The sequence below is a fragment of the Pinus tabuliformis genome, chromosome 1_2, assembly GCF_031772625.1.
Source record: "Pinus tabuliformis cultivar Carrire ecotype Pingquan chromosome 1_2, CPIR1, whole genome shotgun sequence".
Classification (NCBI taxonomy): Eukaryota; Viridiplantae; Streptophyta; class Pinopsida; order Pinales; family Pinaceae; genus Pinus; species Pinus tabuliformis.
In genome coordinates, this window is record NC_142298.1 from 581,845,399 (window position 1) to 581,860,164 (window position 14,766).

Here is a 14,766-nt window from a genome sequence, read left to right on the forward strand (position 1 = left end):
AATTACAGTACAGAATAAAATTTATTCCCATTCCTGCTTCGTAGCACGGATGTTCCATTCATACAAAATAACAATGAAAGGCAAACTCTTCAATATCATGGACATCGAAGCTCGGATGTCCGAGACCAGGAATGCAGAATGCCCTACGGAACAATCGAATATTTATTAGTAATTTTCAGCATAACCATGCTTGATTTTCCAAATAGCGGTGACAAACTAAGATCAAATTTAATGTTATCATATTTTTCATGCAGAAGGATTGAGTCTCGACAACCCAATCTCATGGACCTGTGGTTTCAGTTCGATATTGGGTAAAGATGATTAACTCACCAAACTGAAAACCAGAAGGAAATCAACCGATTCTCGGTGCCTCATATTATAATCATACAATACTTGAATATTAAAAAAATATCTTCAAATAAAATAAAAACAAACATTATTGATATAAACCTCATAATAAAACAATAGAAGCACATAATAGAAAGATTCTGAGATCCTCAAGGAAATGAATTTATGGATTCAAAGAATCGATTATGTGCTACATTCCATGCACATTGGAGCTGACATGGTCAGGGTGACAACGGACATGGCCATCTTTTGGGAAAACTTCCTTCTGCCTGTTATGGAAAATCACGACATTATACGCATAGTTTCACTGATTGCGGGTTCAAAACCCTCAGAGTTGTATCCATTTATTTATTTTTCTCTGGCATTGGGTCTCACTCAAAAGAGGGTTTGAATTAATCCATTGATATTCAAATCATTAATGCATGGTGATACCAGGGAGGAAGGTTTGAGGGACGAAGTTAAGGAACAAAAACTATCACCCTTCTTTTACATTTTAAAAATTTGGGAAATCACCGTAGGGTCGAGGGGAGATGCAGAAAGCAACGATATGACGATCTCCCTACCTCCACCTTACCTGTGCTTGCTTGTGCTGATCAAAATAGAATCTCGTAGCATAATGAACTCAATGGCAACCAAAAAAAGACGAGGTGTTGGCAGATCGATTGACGAATAGAGCAATTTGTGGCACCTGATCATAGGGATTATGAAGGTTCCAGTTAATTGACTTTATAGATCTAGCTGTTATTATGAGTAATGAAAATTTATGATTCCCTATTGTGAATCCCCTACTATGAGCGTATCACGCGTTACAACTCGAGCTCTAGATCACTGGATCGAGTTTATTGCGCTTTACCACTTGAACTCCAGATCAATGGATCAATCATCTTAATGATGATACAATATGGGATTCAAAAGCCCAAAAGCGAACCTGATTTAACAGCTACCACCTACCACCTCTATGTTCTTTTAAAGCGAACCTGATTTTACTATCTGATTTTATTTTCTTTTTTTAATCTACTTTGCTGCATTTTTATTTTTATTTTTAAATTGTTGCTGAATGACATTTGTAACATTGCATATGCTCCGCAAGGTTTCTGCTGCAGGAGCATCCCTGGTCCACTAGCAGTCCTGCATAATAAAAAACACATGTTTAAATCCAGGCATCCATCTGTGTTTACTTAACTTTGTTGCTTCTGCTCGAGTTTTCTAATCTGGACAATCTCCGCGAGATTTATGTGAGCCCACAAGAGGTCTAGGAAAGGAAATTTTTGGACAGATCTGACAAGAAAGGCGTGGACCCATGGTGGAAAGTAAAACAAGTCCAGCCTCCAGCAGATATGACAGGTAGCTGTTGGTGCACCGCTGGGATATATGAGAGGAAAATTTGCTGGTGAAAGGGGATCATTAAAAAGGCAGCAGAAATCACTGGCAGGGAGGAGCGAATTCTGGGGTTGCAATTGAGAAGACTCGTGGGCAGACAACGGTGAACTCCTGTGCCGTTGAGCGATTGAAGAGTTGCTGGGCATTAATCCGTTGATTAGAAGAGAATGAGAACAAGGAAATCACATTTCCTACGAGAGATCAAATCTCCCTGTAGATGCTGGCAAAGTAGGGGTGAAAAACATTGGGAATTCAAATTTATTCAGCATTGTTTAACACATTCCTGAAATTCATTTCAGGAAACATATCATAAAATTTACATAGATTTAACTAAGACCATAAAGCAATCATACAAAATAATAGTGCAACACATCTGTACCGTTCACCAGAAGACGAGACTCCACTTGATTTGTTGTTACTTGTTTTCCCTTGTTGTCGGTCGCCTCTGAGAGTGAATGACGACGTACTTGATCCGAATGCGATGACCCACCGGTTAACCTCCCAGCCTACTCATTGGGTACTCTTCTTCCGCGCGGACCCCCGAGCCGCAATGGTGTTGTACAATGGAGAAATACAATAGTTGGTAGAGGAGAGCACTTCTTGGCTCAAGAGCCCCCTCTCTAAAATCCTCTACCTCACCAAACTCACTATAGTTTCGTAATCACTGTTCTGACATCGTCTCATCCATCCAACCATAGGGTTCCCCCTGAAAGGTCTCTTTTCCCATGGCTTGCCCCTTCTTTTATAGGGGTCCTCATAGGTGACACTTGGCATGTCATGCATAATTAATTTTTTTTTATAATTCAATTGTTTGATTCTTCACCCACCCATGTGTCACTCTCTCATTAAGGGTCTCCAACTTAATTTTTAATTTAAAACTAATATTTTCCTCACCTCAACAAGTTTCCTATTTCGTCTCCTAGTTGCCTCTTAATCCCCCTTGTTACTCCTTAATTTGTGTTCATTACTAAAGTCAATTAATGAGTCAATATTTGATCCCGTATCTACTCCCTAATTTAACTCAAGTTATCTCTTAGATGGATATTCTTATGTTGGTTGTTGCCACATGGAGGTTCTCTACATTTCTCTAAAATTTAATTTATTAATCTTATTTTAATTCACCATCCTCTTCTCTTAATTAGGTTTTACTTATTTTATGATTAATCTTTATCCTTACAATTATGTCCCTCTTTCCCCTTTTTACCTAATTAAACTACATAATCTACCTAATAATTTCCAACATGGGAAGGGTAGAGTTTTTAAGGTAACCTATTTTATTTCTTCCTATAATCCTCTTAACCCAAGTTTTATTTTTGGTTTAATTATCTCGGTTTCTAACATCATTTACCCTTGATGTAAATTTACCTAGTTTTCATTCCTTGATTATATTTATTATTTAATTTATTTTTAATGATTTCAAGGGTGCCAAGCTTGGTCGTGCCCTTCAAAAACTTCCCTTGAAGTTCCAAGGGTGCCACGCCTAATAGTTTATTTGTGATGCCAAGGGTGCCAAGTTGGTCGTGCCCTTCAAGAAATTCCCTTGAAGTTCCAAGGGTGCCACACCACTTGCCCCTCAAGCATTTAGTGACTACGAGGGGAAAGTATAGGTGCAACGACATAGACCACTATCATCTCTTATGTTGCTTGTTATAGTGAGACTAATGGTGTCGGGGATCAAGGAATCTGCCTTGATGCGCCCCCCCCCCCCCCGGTAAACTCCTCATGAGCGACCCAACTTTGGGACCTGCCCTCATGACATCGTGATCTTCAAGGTGAAGGTGTTTCAACCTTTCCAGCTCAAGTCACGGCGAGAGTGCTAGTGGGTGAGATCAGGGACACTGTCCCACCCCTCCCATGTAGTTCCATCCACTTGTACAACCCCATCACCCATATGTGAGTCATTCGGTCAAGAAACTAATCTGTGCCTGCAACCATTAACATATCATCAGAATATAGATAAACATATATAGCAAGTTTCAAAATCGACTTAGAATTTCAAAGATTAAATAATATAAATTTTCCTCAAACTAGGTGTCATCAACTCGTCATATGCGAGTACCTCTGATGGTTTCCTGCCATACTCAATAATCATCAATAACAAGGTTTCTCAGTGTTAGTCATTGTCATAATAGCATCATTAACCTCACCTAGTCATTCACATCATTGCTCATTGTGAACCAGAACTAATGCAAGTAGGTAACATGGGGGCACATCCATCATGGCTATCATCATCATAACATCAATGGAAACATGCCTATCCATCAAAGCTATCATCATCATGATATCAGTAGAGAGCATACATATCCTTTACTGCTATCATCATCATAAATTCAATAGAGAACATTCATAACCATAAATGCTACAATCATCATAATACCAATAGATACATACATAACCATTAATGCTATCTTCATCATAATATCAATGGAGAACATACATAAACCTCACAACCACTAATAATTGAGTCATATGTCCGGATCCTCAACTTGAGGTCCTCAAAGAATAAAGTGTGGGTCTCAGGGCTAAGTAAATGTTAATGACATATCATTGCCAGTCAACTAGAGCGGGGCACTACATACACCCCCTCTTAATAATGGACTTCGTCTCGAAGTCCTTGGAATAGGTAAGGAAAATGGTGATGCATCTCTTCTGTGTCCTCCAAAGTAGCTCAATTGGGACTATAGTTGTCCCACTAGACCTTAACCTGGTCCACTAACAGTCGTCTAAGCTGCAAAGTTCATTGATCCAGTATGTGAACTGGTTTGCCCTCGTCCGAAACCTGAAATGACCAAAGTCAATAACATGCGAAGGATCTTGAAATATAATGACGCAAAACAGAAACATGAAACACATCATGCATATGCGCTAAAGATGGAGGTAAGGCAAGCCTATATGCCACCGACCCTTTCCTTTCTAAGATTTCAAAAGGTCCCACAATGAAGTCCATTGATGTAACTTCCCATTTAGATTTTGGTATCTCATGGGGTTTCAATAACCCTGTTGGATGTCTATGTTCAACTTTTACTCGTTGACACTCTAAGCACCTTGCTACCTAGTTCACGATGTCCTTCTTCATCCCTTTCCAAAAGAAGAGTGGTTTCAGGTCCGCACTCATCTTCTTAACACCAGGGTGTGCCATGTATACTACGTGATGTGCTTCATTCAAGATTAACTGGCGTATATTTTCATTCGGTGGTACATATATCCTTCCCCAAAATCATAGTAGCCCATCGTTATCAAGGGATCATTCTTCATATTTTGGGACCCTCATTTCATCCTCCCTCAAACTTTTGTTAACCTCCTGATACCAGGTGTCTTTAAATTGTAAATCAAGCAATTTCTCCCTCAATATGTCTATAAGGGAATCACTGAAAATATCTGAGGCCTCCTACTTAAAGCCTAAACCACCCTATTTATCATTCATTTTATGTAAGTGATATCAAAATCATATTTTCTAATTAGCTCAGACCATCATCCTTGTCTTGCATTTAAGTGGTCTTGAGGGAATATGCGTTGTAGCCCACCATGGTTAGTCCTAATATCAAACTTCCTTCCTAGAAGGTAGTGTCTCCAATATTTTGTGCATAAACAATTGCTGTCATTTCTAGATCATGGGTTGCGTAGTTTTCTTCGTGGTTTCTAAGTTTCCTTGATGCATAGGCTATTACTCTTCCTTCTTGCATCAACACGCAACCTAGCCCTTCCTCAGAAGCAATAGTACAAACCAAAAAAATTCTCATTCCATATCTGGCACCTTCAAAATTGGTGTTGTTGTTAATAACACCTTTAACCTTTGAAATATCTCTTCACATTTTTCAGTCCAAATGAATTTCTTGTTCTTTCTTTGGAGCTCGGTAATATACTTCCAAAGGAACAATTTATGTATTTATAGGTTCTTGTTTATATAATTCACCTATCAATTTCAAATATTCCTATAAGATTAAATCAAAAGAATACATTCAATATACTTAGCATAGTAGGCTTAGACTACATTATGTCATGTAAATGGTAGGGTGGTAGCCGTTAAATCAGGTTCGCTTTTGGGCTTTTGAATCCACATATTGTATCATCGTTAAGATGATTGATCCATTGATTTGGAGTTCAAGTGGTAAAGCGCGATAAACTCGATCCAGTGATCTGGAGCTCAAGTTGTAACGCGTGATACGCTCATAGTAGGGGATTCACAATAGGGAATCATAAATTTTCATTACTCATAATAACAGCTAGATCTATAAAGTCGATTAACTGGAACCTTCATAATCCCTATGATCAAGTGCCACAAATTGCTCTATTCGTCAGTCGATCTGCCAACACCTCTTATCTTTTTTTGGTTGCCATTGAGTTCATTATGCTACGAGATTCTATTTTGATCAGCACAAGCAAGCACAGGTAAGGTGGAGGTAGGGCGATCGTCATATCGTTGCTTTCTGCATCTCCCCTCGACCCTACGGTGATTTCCCAAATTTTTAAAATGTAAAATAAGGGTGATTGTTTTTGTTCCTTAACTTCGTCCCTCAAACCTTCCTCCCTGGTATCACCATGCGTTAATGATTTGAATATCAATGGATTAATTCAAACCCTCTTTTGAGTGAGACCCAATGCCAGAGAAAAAAAATAAATGGATACAACTCTGAGGGTTTTGAACCCGCAATCAGTGAAACTATGTGTATAATGTCGTGATTTTCCATCAGAGGCAGAAGGAAGTTTTCCCAAAAGATGGCCATGTCCGTTGTCACCCTGACCATGTCAGCTCCAATGTGCATGGAATGCAACACATAATCGATTCTTTAAATCCATAAATTCATTTGCTTGAGGATCTCAGAATCTTTCTATTATGCGCTTCTATTGTTTGATTATGAGGTTTATATCAATAATGTTTGTTTTTATTTTATTTGAAGATATTTTTTAATATTCAAGTATTGTATGATTATAATAAGAGGCACTGAGAATTGGTTGATTTCCTTCTGGTTTTCAGTTTGGTGAGTTAATCATCTTTACCTAATATAGAACTGAAACCACAGGTCCATAAGATTGGGTTGTGGAGACTCAATCCTTCTGCATGAAAAATATGATAACGTTAAATTTGCTCTTAGTTTGTCACCGCTATTTGGAAAATCAAGCATGGTTATGCTGAAAATTACTAATAAATATTCGATTGTTCCGTAGGGCATTCTGCATTCCTAGTCTCAGACATCCGAGCTTTGATGTCCATGATATTGAAGAGTTTGCCTTTCATTGTTATTTTGTATGAATGGAACATACATGCTACGAAGCAGGAATGGGAATAAATTTTATTCTGTACTGTAATTTGAGAATATAAATAAACCTATATTATATCAAATACAATAAATAAAATACATAATTTACTTAGGAGTTGTGCGGTGAATTGATCAAATGGTTGTTCTTCTGTAAGGGATGCAGTTTAGTTGTTAACGGAGGTTAATTTTGATTAAACAACAAAATTCGTATGCTAACAAACCAGGTATGGATACACATATCAATATCCTTAGACTTAAGGAAAATGTTATAAACCAGAAAAATCACAATAAAAATACAACCAGAAGAGAAAAACATTGGGAATTCAAATTTATTCAGCACTGTCTAACACATTCCTGAAATTCATTTCAGGAAACATATCATAATATCAATGGAGAACATACATAAACCTCACAACCACTAATAATTGAGTCATATGTCCGGATCCTCAACCTGAGGTCCTCAAAGAATAAAGTGTGGGTCTTAGGGCTAAATAAATGTTAATGACATATCATTGCCAGTCAACTAGAGCGCGGCACTACAGAATATCACAACAAGGCTGAATACATCATAACTGGAAATCCTGCTAAACACTAGGGGCATCAAATAACTGTCTATGGAAGCAGCCACTCTTCTCTAAACACCATGCACCCACCACTGAGACAATGGTCGGAACAAGACATAAGGGAAGTGCTAGGAAGATTGTGTGCATCCATAATAGTGTCCCTGCATATGATCAATCATCCATCAATATCATTTGCAAGTATCTGTCACACGAGATGAAAAGCATAAGGTAGCCTTCATGCAGGATAAAGGGTAACGTATAGTACAGAGCTATTTTACTGTGTCAGTTTGAACACTGAATTAATGAAAAAGTTTATTTTCATGTTTACTGTCTGCTTTTGCATATATTGCTTTTTGGGAGCTGCCTTCGTATATTTCTTTTCTGCTGAAAATGACCTTGTGTAATGTATAAGTTCAAAGCCTTTTGTGATGTCAGTTCACATATGCTTAATTATCATGTTTACTCTTTCAAAGTTATTTTTGAAGACCATTCCTGGTGTTCTCTTGGCTAAGCGTTATGTCAAAATTCTCTTGTACAGGGCTTAGCTGATACGCAGAAGCCACCAGATATGATATCAGGGAATATGACTGGAGGTATAAAAACTCGCACACTTGCCTGAATATAGGCATATTAACGTAAATGTTGTGTTAGGATGATTTTCCAAACAAACTAATGAAACTAATGATAACTCCATGTAATCCACACACTATCTGAACAAATATATTTCCTGTCGAATACAACCGCACTAAAAGTTTCGGTATTCTGTATATTCTAGTACATAAACAGTGGAGATTATCAGTGATTTGGGCCTTAGGTTGGAAGGTCAGTGAGTTATGTTAATACTCAGAGAGTATGGATAGATGTTAATTTCTTGGATTGAATTTAACCCAAGTAGAGTTTAGATTTCAACAATGCATATAATGAGTGAAAACTACATATGATTCCTCTTTCGTCTATAATGCAAATGGCATCTATGTTGAATTTCTCGTCATTTCTTTGCTCCTTGTAGTCGCCTTTTTATGAGTTTTCTTGGTCTCTTCTAGCATGTGAAGTTTTTTCAGTTCAGACACTCCAGACAGAATCTGAATATTTTTGTCTTGAAATTTATTTTTCTTATACTGTTCAATATTCAGTTAAACATTTTCATGACACACAGGAGTTTTTGTTGTGTGCTTGAGTCTTCATAACTGTTGAAGGCTTTCTGTAGCAACTACTCTTATCTCAACCCAACTAATAACTCTCAATGGGGTTGTTCCAATTATTGCAGGGCTACTCACTAATCCATATTCTACTTTCTTAATTTTAAACAATGAATTACTAGGAGTGGAGTCTGACAATTACAGATCTGAGTTTTCCCTTTTTAAGTGTATGCAATCACCTCGTTCATGTTGAATTCACACTAGTCATCATAAAAAAGCACCAATTTATAATCATAAGAAAAGATAAAATATTGAACAGAACATAAGAAGCTTCGGTCTAAGCTTTAAGCAATTGCTTGAAACGCTCCTGAATTGTTTGCCCAAAACTAGTTTATCCTGGATGTGGACTATAACTGCTCATAGGCAATCAGATTTGAAATAAGAGATGCATTGTCTAATATAAGTATATATGTTCTTTTAATACACTCTATAAATTGGCAAAAAAGAAAAGGACACTGACTGTGAAATTTTGATAATTTTTTAATTTAACTTTTGAGAAAATGCTTATTTGAATATATTTTGGCAATAAATGTTCTTTGGAAACAACCCGATGGACTAAAAATGTGAAGCTTGTTACTGCTCAAACTAGCAGGGCTGGCATTCAACCAAGCCTACTAAATGGTAAGTATTCTTAGGAACACACCCATTGTCATCTTAGCGTATTCCTCTCACTTTAGGTTAATTTCTACAAAACACCAAGGGTGATATCCCTAGAAACACATACTCAACCAAAAGTATAAGTAGACTAATGCCTAAGTTCACATATATGGAAAAGGTAGGAGTTAATTTAATGACAAAATCTAATCTGATAAAATATGTAACACCAGAACTATGTTGCAGACCAGCAAATAAAATACTCAATGAATCAATGAAATAAGCTTGAAAAGTACCAAAAATTGAGTATCAAGACTTCTTACCACCATGGGAAGTGATTTGGAACTGTTATACCTGATTTATGTGGTTGTAAAAAGTAGATAAGCTTACTTTTCAAGCCTGAAATTTTTGCAATTTTTGAAGATTCCACCAGGATACCAGCAGAAGGCCATTTTAGGGGTCCAGAACTAGCTCTTGGTGGACCTAAAACTCAAGAAACTTGATTGGAATTGTTAATACTATGAAAATGCTTTCCAATAAGCACTAGAACACCAAATTTGGATGATTAATTGAAAAGATATTCAATCTGCAAGTTATCAGAAAATGGCCCTCAACCGTGAGGTTTGAAAATTGATTTAGTCCAAATGAGTGAGTAGACCTGCAAAATGATTTGGACAGCCAATATATGATTTAAAGACAATGAGTATTTAATGAAAACACCTTCAAATCAATGATAAGGATACAAGAGATTTGTGCTTTGAGTTTCATGTATCCCAAGGCAAGGGTTTGCCTCTATTTGCCTTCAATTGCTGTAAATAATTTTCAGAACCTGTAATAAGCCTTGAAACTCTTGGAAATAATGTTAGAACAGCAATGTAAGGTAAAACAAAAGGGGTTGTACAACCTTAGGGTTTCTAGGGCCTCCCAAAATGCAAATTTATAGTTGTTTATCCAATGAAGATGATCAATTGATGACTACTGAAAAAAATTCACTATTGAAATATGATTTTGGATTTTGTTATATATATTTTTGAATTTTTTTGAAATATTTGATTTAAGGGTTTTTTTATTTTATTTTATTTTTATTCTAAATACAAATTTTGGAAAAAAATTGTAAAAGAGATTTGATTGTAAATTGTTGGAATAGGGGTATGATCCCTTTTCCAAAAGAGTCAAGGATAGGGAATTATATCCACTTTTAGATTTTGTATCACAATGCTTGAGGTTTTGATCAATGTTGTGAAAATCATTATCGAGAGTAAATCGGCGAGGGGAAAAAATCGTAAAATACAAAAATATTCATTTTTTTCAATTTTTTTAATATCTAAAGCATCTACAACATAAAATAAATACAATGAAACATAAATATGATGAAAGAACTAATATATAAGATGTGTAATATCATTTCTAGTGCTACATCACACATAACAATGAATCATGTCCTGAATAGTAAGTCTCGACTCCTGAGTCCCAACTCAGCCTCAAAATATCAACAAAAAATATAATAATGTATATCATATCATGAGTCATAATGTCATATACAATTAAATGAACCAAATAACTAATACTACTGATTTCTTCTGCCCCTCTTACGAGAAAATGCAACAACTTTCCTTCTCCCTCTAGATGTAGATGCCAGTGGAGTTGGCAGTGGACTCTGCTGTGCTCTAGAAGCTGAAGAACTAGGAGCTACAGGAAGTAGACCACATCCTCTACTGGTGGCAAGGGTAGCCTGGTTAGGTGGTGTCACCTCCTCCTCCTCCCCCTCTATGCCTTCCACTACCTCATGGTCTAACTAATCATCAACAGACTCCATGAGAGAGGCCTTTCAGCCTCAACCCTCCATGCAGCAGTGGTGTCAATCCCATCCAATGAGATGACCTCCATATCGTCCTCTCAAGTTGCTTCACCCACAATCGAAGGTTGTAGTAGATGTAGACCATGTCATTAAGTCGCTAGGTCTCCAACCTGTACAAAAATCATAAAATAATAATTATAAAAAAAATTATTTAATGAATTCAAAAAATCAATTGGAAATTTGGAATATTTTAAGTTTTAAGTTTAACCTGTTGCGCTTCTTGTTGTGTATTTTTTCAAATACACTCCAATTGCGCTCATATCTTGAGGAGCTACATGTTTGGCTGAGGATTCGAATGGCAAGATTTTGCAGATGGGGTACTTTAGCACCATAGCTAGTCCACCATGCATCTACAACAAAAATAAAAATAAGATAAACATAAGAAAAAATGAAATTTGAAAGTTGAAGCAAAGTATGAAGTTATGAACTTGAAGAGACAATGAAATTTGAAAATACCTGGCATTGTAATCTTCCTATCAATTACAATCATCTCAATGCCAAATGTGCCACCTGCCATCTTGTATATCTCCATTTCTCTAGAGATTTCTGCACTTTCTGCTAGAAATCGCACCATCCTCTGGATACAGGTTAAGAATCCATCCATGATCTTAGCATCAAATAAGAATCCACATGGGTAAGAAAATCCGGGGTTCAAGTAGATCCCTGCAGCATGAATGGGACGATGGAGTGTGTTGTTCCATCGTTCATCAATCACTTCCCATAGGAGGAGTTGTTTCTGAAACCCCTCATCTCCCTTATCATCATAGTAGGCCCAAATAGATTCTTTGGCCCTGTCCATGGCCTCATACAAATGGCCCATTGCGGGCTTCTCACCATCAACTAATCGAAAAACCTTTACCAAAGGTTCAGTAACGGTGCACACCTCCTGCACTCTCGCCCATAAGTCTTCCTGGTATGAAACTAATCTGCATATGGCCTCTCCCTCTGGTTTGTGGCTCATTGTCAAAGCACACCACTCCTCTGAAAGAAACATTCTCGTCACATCCCACATAGAATTCAAGAGGGATTGAAGAGATATGAAACTGGTGGCAAACTGTGTAATGGCGGGGTGCACCAATTCCTTGTTGTTGGTGAATTTTCTTATCAAGCTAAGCACGGATGCATGATTATATATAAATTTTGTAATGCTTTTTGATGAGTCAACAATATATTTGACAAAGGAAATTTTTCTTAGGTCCTCCAACATCAAATCAATACAATGTGCAGCACTAGGTGTCCAAAATAAAGTAGGATGCCTCTCCATAAGCATCCTTCTAGTAGCAACATAATTTGCAACATTGTCTATTATGACTTGGACAACATGTTCTTCACCCACCTCCAAAATAAACACATCCAACAAATCACATAATAATTTTGCATCTTTGATATGTGAAGATGCATCAATAGATTTCATAAACATTGTCCCCTTGGGACAACTAACCAAAAAGTTTATAAGGTTTCTCCCCTTTTGGTCGGTCCAACCATCTGACATCACAGTGCATCTTGTTTGTGCCCATAATGCCCTAAACTCCTTCAATATTTTGGTGCAGTCAACCTTTTCCTCTTGAAGAATGCGGCCTCTAAAGTCATCATAAGAAGAGATTTTGTACCCTGGGCCAACAGTTGCAATAGAATCAATAGTAGGCTGGAAAAATGGATTATTCCTTGCGACATTGAAAGGAATATCACTCCAAAGGAGAAACTTTCCCAACAACTTGTCAGCTTGTTATTTCTCATTTTTTTTAAGCATTGAAGTGATAGATGGTTGTGAACCAGGCATGGTTCTAGGAACAAAAAATGATGAGGCAAATACAGAGTTGTTTGCAGACATTGATGTTGAAGTAGAACCAGTGCCACTTCCATATTCACCTCCTAACACCTTCCCTGCTAGTTTCTTCTTCAGTTCTGCTTTGGCCACTCTCTCTTGCTCTAATTCTTCCAATGATCTCATGGCTCTTCGGATGATATCCGCATTTGTATTGTTGCAAGGCCTTACATCATGTCCAGGGATTTGTGCAAGGTGATACTTTAATCTATAAACCCCTCCTAACATATGCTGCCCACACAACTTGCAAGACAAGTTCAATCTATCAAACCCTCTATCAGATTCACCATATTCCCACAAAGGGTTCAATTTCCTTGGCATGTTTGTAATTTGGTTGAACTCTTGAGTTTTAATGTAAGATGAAGTTTGAACTTTGAAGTTGAACCTATGGCAAAATAAGAATTGCAAGTTACAAAAATTAAAAAAAATTACATACATGACACAACACATTGAATTTTTTACAAACAAACAAAAAAGCTTCAACTCAATCCAAAATGAACTCTCTCCACTCTATGCAATAAAAATGAAAAAAAACACCATCAAATCCACTAAAAAAACATTGATAAACAATGGGTTATAGAAACCCCAGCAAAAACAAGAAAAAAACCAAAACAAAATGGCCAAATTTGGTGCCCATACCTGGAAACCACGATTTATCGGAGAAATTTGATCCAAAGACAAAGTTCTCTTGCTTGGGATGCTAAAATCTCTAGGCTTCCTCCTCCTCTGCCCTAGTAGATGCCTTCTAGGGTTCCTCTCCTCCTCAACTCTCAATCCACGCCGCTATCTGTTCAAAATGACAAAAAAAATTCATGTTTTCCCTTATAAAATGCGTTGTCTGCCACCCCTGCGATAACTTCCCATCGAATCGCGATTATTTCGAAATTATCGCGCTTTTTTGAAGTTATCGTGATTATTTCACCGTTTTTTTGGAAAAAAAAAACTGCATAGTAATCAGGCAAGTTTATTGGGGATTTGAAAAAGTCGTGACTTTTTCATGTTATCGTGATAATATTGTAATTTTCACAACACTGGTCTTGATACTAGGGGGAACACCAAGGATATGAACCTAGAATCAAGACAAGACAATAAATGGAACCAAAATTCTACTAGGAGGGCTTCCTATGGAACAAATCCTCCAACCAGAGAAATCAACAATTATACAAAATAAGGTTACTTACCTTCAAGGGGGATAATAAACACATCCAAAAAAAAAACAACAATACCTTGTATGAATTAAGAGAATGGTGTGAGATAAACCCTAGACCTTCCTCTTTCAAGCCTTCATGAATCAATTTCTTTATCATTGTACTGACTTTGAGACACTCCACGAATTGCCTTTGAATATTTTAGATCAACCAAGCAAGAGAAGAAACATCACATATAAACCCTTTTGTCTCAAGGAAAATTTCACATTTTGATAGATTTCAATAAGTTCACATTAATTTTCCAAGGAGGAGAAGGCCTTAATTTATAGCTAATGCTCTTCAAAAAATCCTCCTTGGTCTCCCACAAAATAAGTGACTTGACACCCACAAAATGCTTGGAGACTAAGTCAAAACTTAATTTTTTCAAAATTACATTGAGTAAAACCGTAATAGAGGCAAAATTGATACATCAATGTGGCCAAGAGAGGTTTTTTTAACCATAGATGACAAAATGTTCCACTTGTGATTGCATGGCAATGTTCCTTGAATTTTTCTCCATCATTTGGTGATCCAATGACTTGATTTGACCATGT

At 36.9% G+C, this 14,766-nt stretch overlaps 1 long non-coding RNA gene across 1 annotated transcript in view; it reads left to right on the forward strand.

Moving 5' to 3' along the window:
- Nucleotides 1-8,499, forward strand: part of LOC149206961 (uncharacterized) — a 69,192-nt gene extending 60,693 nt beyond the window's left edge. Inside the window, exon 3 of the long non-coding RNA XR_016251970.1 lies at nt 8,088-8,499. This is a non-coding gene — a long non-coding RNA (uncharacterized LOC149206961). The remainder of the gene's footprint in view (nt 1-8,087) is intronic.
- Nucleotides 8,500-14,766: the final 6,267 nt, after the last annotated feature.